The sequence below is a fragment of the Cyprinus carpio genome, chromosome A21 (assembly GCF_018340385.1).
Source record: "Cyprinus carpio isolate SPL01 chromosome A21, ASM1834038v1, whole genome shotgun sequence".
In the NCBI taxonomy this organism is placed as follows: domain Eukaryota; kingdom Metazoa; phylum Chordata; class Actinopteri; order Cypriniformes; family Cyprinidae; genus Cyprinus; species Cyprinus carpio.
Window position 1 is genome coordinate 3,420,621 of NC_056592.1, and position 6,000 is coordinate 3,426,620.

Consider the following 6,000-nt stretch of genomic DNA (forward strand, 5'->3'; position numbering starts at 1 on the left):
CTGCATTTGACAATGAGAGTCGTAATTAAGATATTTTAAAATGGAAAAATGTAGTTTTACAAATCCTAGATATGTGGCTTTCAAAGGAAAGATTTCTATCAAATAGCACACCCAGATTCCTAACTGATGAAGAAGAATTGACAGAGCAGCCATCAAGTGTTAGACAGTGTTCTAGGTTGTTACATGCTGAGGTTTTTGGTCCGATAATTAACACCTGTTTTTTTCAGAATTAAGCAGTAGGAAATTACTAGTTATTAAATTTTTTATATCAACTATGCTTTCCTTTAGTTTTGCAAAAAATTTTTGTCAGGCCGCAAATAAATACAGAGTTGAGTATCATCAGCATAACAGTGAAAGCTAACACCATGTCTCCTGATGATATCTCCCAAGGGTAGCATGTACAGTGGGTATGGAAAAGAATCACCCCTTTAAATAGAGTTACATTTTGCTGCTTTGCAGCCTGAAATTAAGATGGACACAGTTTTTGTTTTATCCAGCCGTATTTACATAGTGCAACTTATAACATCCAAGTGAAAGATATAACGGCAACAAGTCAGAAAAAAAGGATCACCCCTTGTGTCAGTATTATGAGATTATTTTAAAGGGGGATGATTCTTTTCTATACTCACTGTAAAGAGTGAAGAGCAACGGCCCTATCACTGAGGCTTGTGGTACTCCATACTGCCCTTGTGATTAATATGACATCTCTTCGTTCACTGCAACGAATTGACGATTCGTAGTAGTGAATGACTACACACACACACACACACACACACACACACACACACACATCTATATATACACACACACACACACACACACACACACACACACACATGCACGCACACACACGCACCTTGTGGAGAATCTCCATAGGCGTAAGGGTTTTTATACTGTATAAACTGTATTTTCTATCACCCTACACCTAAACCTACCCCTCACAGAAAACCTTCTGCATTTTTACAATCTCAATAAAACTAATTCTGTATGATTTATAAGCTTTTGTACCCATAGGGACACAAGTCCCCATGAGTTGGTGTGTAATCAAGTTTAAGTCCCCACTAGTATAGAAAAACCTGTACATGCACACACACACATACATACACACACACACACACACACACACACACACACACACACACACACACACACACACACAAATATGTATAAAACATTTATTTTTTATCCCATCTGATTTTTTCTCATTGTCTCACTTTTTGTGACTCTTCTTTCATCTCTTATCTTGTCTTCAGTTCTAGTCTAACTTTATGAGGGTTTTTTTTGGCTGTAGTTCTTATTTTGTTTATTCTTATCTTGCTGCTTCTCTTCTCCTCTTCTCATCTGGTATGTTTGTCTCTTTTTGATATGTGTGTGTGTGTGTGTTTCTCAGCTGTTCGCTGTATCATTTTCTCTAAGTCTCTGACAACTGCTGTCCAGACCTCGCCCTGGGTTTGGTCCTCTCACTTTCCAAAAACAGACTCCTTAAACACTCACGGGGCTTTCGTTGACTTATCAAGCACGTGTTCGGTGCTCTTGCCAGCATCTTGTGGATGTTGTAGAACATTTGGCATAAGCTGTCTCTGTCTGTGCTCTTGTTGAAGGTTTTAGGCTGGTCACTGTTTAGACAATGTCCTTGAAACGAACTCCTGTGCTCAGCGTCCTCCAAAATATCTCACAGCATTCTGCTCATAACAGACCGCATGTCTCTCGCTCTTTCTCTCATCTCCTTGACCTCTGTCTCACTCGATCCTCTGGCATCTATCCTTACTCTCTCTTTCTTAATGTCTCTTTCTCGCGCTCTGAGTGGATGTGTGTCTCTGCCAGGAGTATGTCTATCATATAACATTTCACTTTCAGCCCATCAATAAGACATGACTTCACTACATACTCTCACTCACTCAGATATACGTATGTGTTTATGTATCATTTTCTAGGTTGATACATCAAGCAAGTGTATCTGGTTGTGTACAGTGATGGACAAAAATATTGGTAAAGAATTGTCTGAGGATTTGAGAACCAAAATATAGAAAAGCATGGGCAGTCTCAAGGCTCCAAGGTCATCGCCAGAGATCTTAATGCTCCTGTGTCCACTGTGCGCAACATTGTCAAGAAGTTTACAGCCCATTGCACTGTAGCTAATATCCCTGGATTAGGACGAAAGGGAAAATTGATGAAGGACTGCAACAAAGGATTGTCAAAGAGTGGATAAAGAAGCTTGATCAACTTCCAAACAAATTCAAGCTGACCTACAGGCACAGGGTACAACAGTGACAGCTCGCACTCTCTGTCGCATCTGAATAAAAAGGGATGCTATGGTAGGAGACCCAGAAGGACCCTGCTGCTGACACAGAAACATAAAAAAGCCAGATTGGAGTTTGCCAAAATGTACCCAAGGATGCCAAAATCCTTCTGGGAGAATTTCTTGCGGACAGATGAGACTAAAATATAGGTTTTTGTTAAAGCACATCATTCTACTGTCTTCTGAAAATAAAATGAGGTCTTCAAAGAAAAGTCCCTAAAGTCAAACATGGTGGAGGTTCACATATTTTGGGGTTGCTTTTCTGCCTCAGGCACTGGATTGCTGGGTCTCTGTCAGAGGTCATGGGTCTTACAGCAGGACAATGACCCAAAGCATGTTTCAAAAAGCACTTAAAAATGGTTTAACACAAAGCACTGGAGAGTTCTGAAGTGGCCAGCAATGAGTCTAGATCTAAATCCCACAAAGCATCTGTGGAGAGATCTCAAACAGCAGTTGGGAGAAGAAACCCTTCAAGTCTAAAAGACCTGGAGCAGTTGGCAAAAGAAGAGTTTAAAATTCCAGTAGAGAGCTGTAATAAACTCATTGATGGTTACAGGAAACGATTGCTTTCAGTTATTTTTTCCAAAGGGTGTGCTACCAAATATTAAGTTGAGGGTGTCAATGTTGTCAAGTCCATTTTTGTAGTTCTGTGAAAGAATGTCTCAGATTTGTCTTTTTTCTCTGCGTTTTTTTTTTTTCAATACAAATAAAATAAATAATAGAATACCAAAGCATTTGTAATTGCAACCAATTTTCTGGGAGTAGTGGTGCATTACCTTGCAGAAATGCACCATGTATTTATGCATGCATGTGTGTGTGTGTGTGTGGTGTGTTGATGTCCATCTAGTAACATTTATTCTTGCATAAAGGGTCCAAAATGGACCCTTTTTACCTTTACCTTTAATTATTAAAATATTATATATACTACTGTTTGGAATCAGTATGTTTTTATTCTTAAAGAAATTAATACATTTATTTAGCAAGGACCTATTAAACTGATCAAAAGTGACAGTAAAGACATTTATAATGTTACAAACGATTTCTATTTCAAATAAATGCTGTTCTTTTGCATTTTCGGTTGATTAAAGAATCCTGAAAATTCATGTTTGTACAAAAATATGAAGCGGCACAACTGTTTCGAACACTGAATATAATAATACATGTTTCTTGAGCAGCAAATCAGCATATTAGAATAATTTCTGAAGATCATGTGACACTGAAGACTGGAGTAATGATGCTGAAAATTCAGCTTTGATCACAGGAATAAATTACATTTTACAATTTATAACAATATAAACTTGTTTTAAATTGTAATAATATTTCAGAATATTACTGATTTTACTGTTTTTGATCAAATAAATGCAGCCTTGGTGAGCAGGAGATAAGTCTTTCAAAAAAAATCAACCCCAAACTTTTGAATCTTAATTTCTGATGTAAAAATGTGAGTATAAATAGGTTTGTGTGAATGAATGCGTGTTGTTGTCTGTCTGGATAAATTTATTCTTGTATGTCTGTGTGTGAGTTGTTTATGTGTGTATTTATATGCTAGTGTGTGTGTGAGAGACCTGTTTTAGGGCCACTTGTAGCAGACAGCTGTTGTAGTGAAATGCTAACCACGCTAAATGCTAATGTGTTTAATGGTTAAAGGCCGTGCGTGAGTCCTGACAGTCACCACACACACACACACACTTACACACACGCGCACACACACACACACACACACACACCACTTTCTCTGAATGTAATGAAAGCACAAAAAGTGAAAAATCACCCCTGTTAGACCCTAACTGGAATCCTGATGTGAAAAGCAAGAAATTCAACCACTTCACACAAATTTCAAATGAATATATAATATTTAAATACATATCTAAGATATCATTAATAAATTTAAAAATAAATATAGATAGATGATAGAGCAAATGAAAATAAAAAGAACAATTTACATCATCTACTTAGACTACTTACATAGCAACAGAAATTCCCCATCAATTAAAAGATAAATAAATAAAAAATGTATTAAAATTTTATTCATTTTATTATGTGGGAAAAAGGGAATTAAAACTAGCAGTTAATCACATGAAAAATCATTTAACACATAACTAAAAAACTTACACAAAAAAATCATGCAACTTAACTGTCAAAGTATGAGTGATGTTCAGAATGAAAATTTGTTTCTTGTGTTTGTGTTTAAGGCCAAATTCAGGCAGTGACACTGACCTTTCGCTCTTTGAAAGAGGATTTTGTTTGTATGAGTGTGTGTTGAAGAGAAGTTGGTTCTCATGGTCTGACGTCCCAGGAGACACTGCGACAGATGTGACGTCTGCCCACCCTCTCTCTCACACACACACTGCAATCCTACATTGTCCGTGTTCATGTGTGCATCCTTCTCATACAGGTCCATTTGTTTGCCATGTGCATGTGTGTTTTCACAAGCGCTTGCATGCATGTGCACACATGTCTGTGTTGCAAGTGCACAGTATGTCAGGCTGTGTGAAACAACGGCACAGATAAATGCAGTGGGTGTGTTTGTGGGCATGATTGGCAATGCTAAAGAGCGCAGCCTCAGGTGATCTCTCATAACGGGTGCAGGTTTGGGCCTGAGGCGTCACACTCCCGCTAATGACACGATCACAAAACACCTCCACAGGATGAAGAGATTAGCATCTGAGAGCTTCTCACAGAAGAACAATGAAACATGACACGAACCGCTCCTCTCCACTCATCTGACACCCTGTTTTGTGTCTGGTTCAATATTAATAACTGTTTGTTGTTTAAGTAGGGAATTTATGGAATTGCACGTAACTTAAGGAGATCTTTTTCTGCACCATTTACTGGGAAGACTGCGTATAAATAAAAAACATTTTCTTAAATACAGTGTTTATATTTAATGCTTCATGATTTTCTTCATTTGGAAACACTTTTGATTAATTTAAACGTAAAAACAGACACACAAAGACAAAGTTTAAATAAATATATATTAATATATGTGTTTAGATTTTGTAAAAAATTTACTTTAATTCAACTTATATTTGTATTACTTTTATTTATAGAACTCTATTGTACAAAAATGTAAAATAAAAACCAAAATTTTTTAAATTAATTATACTAAAAGATGTCTGTACTATACATACATATATATATATATAGAGAGAGAGAGAGAGAGAGAGAGAGAGAGAGAGGGACAAAATGTGTTCTAATGTTCTATTATAATCTATTCTTTAAAACTAAAATAATTTATTTAAAAAAAATTTTTTTAACACACTTGGGGCCTGAACATTTCCCCTAACTGAAGAATCACCCGTATATCACAGAGAGAGAGAGAGAGAGAGAGAGAGAGAGAGAGAGAGAGAGCACATTAGACTGATAATGTTCCCTCTTAAGTCCAATAATTCATCACTCCTAAAAAAATAAGCACACACACTTTTCCATGAATTTTTCCTCACACACACCTTGCCGTTCACACGCCTCCCAGTCTCGCCCTCTTGCTCAGACCTGTCTACCGAAACTGCTTCTCTCTGCAGTGTGTGTGTCTGTGTGTATGCCCCACACTGCTGGCACTCGCTCTTATTCCCACTCTCACATGATCATGAGTTGTACTTCCAAATGGACACACCTCACAGCACTATTAAATGTTCTTTCTCTCTCTCACCCACACACACACACACACACACACACACACACACACAACCTAAAACAACAAA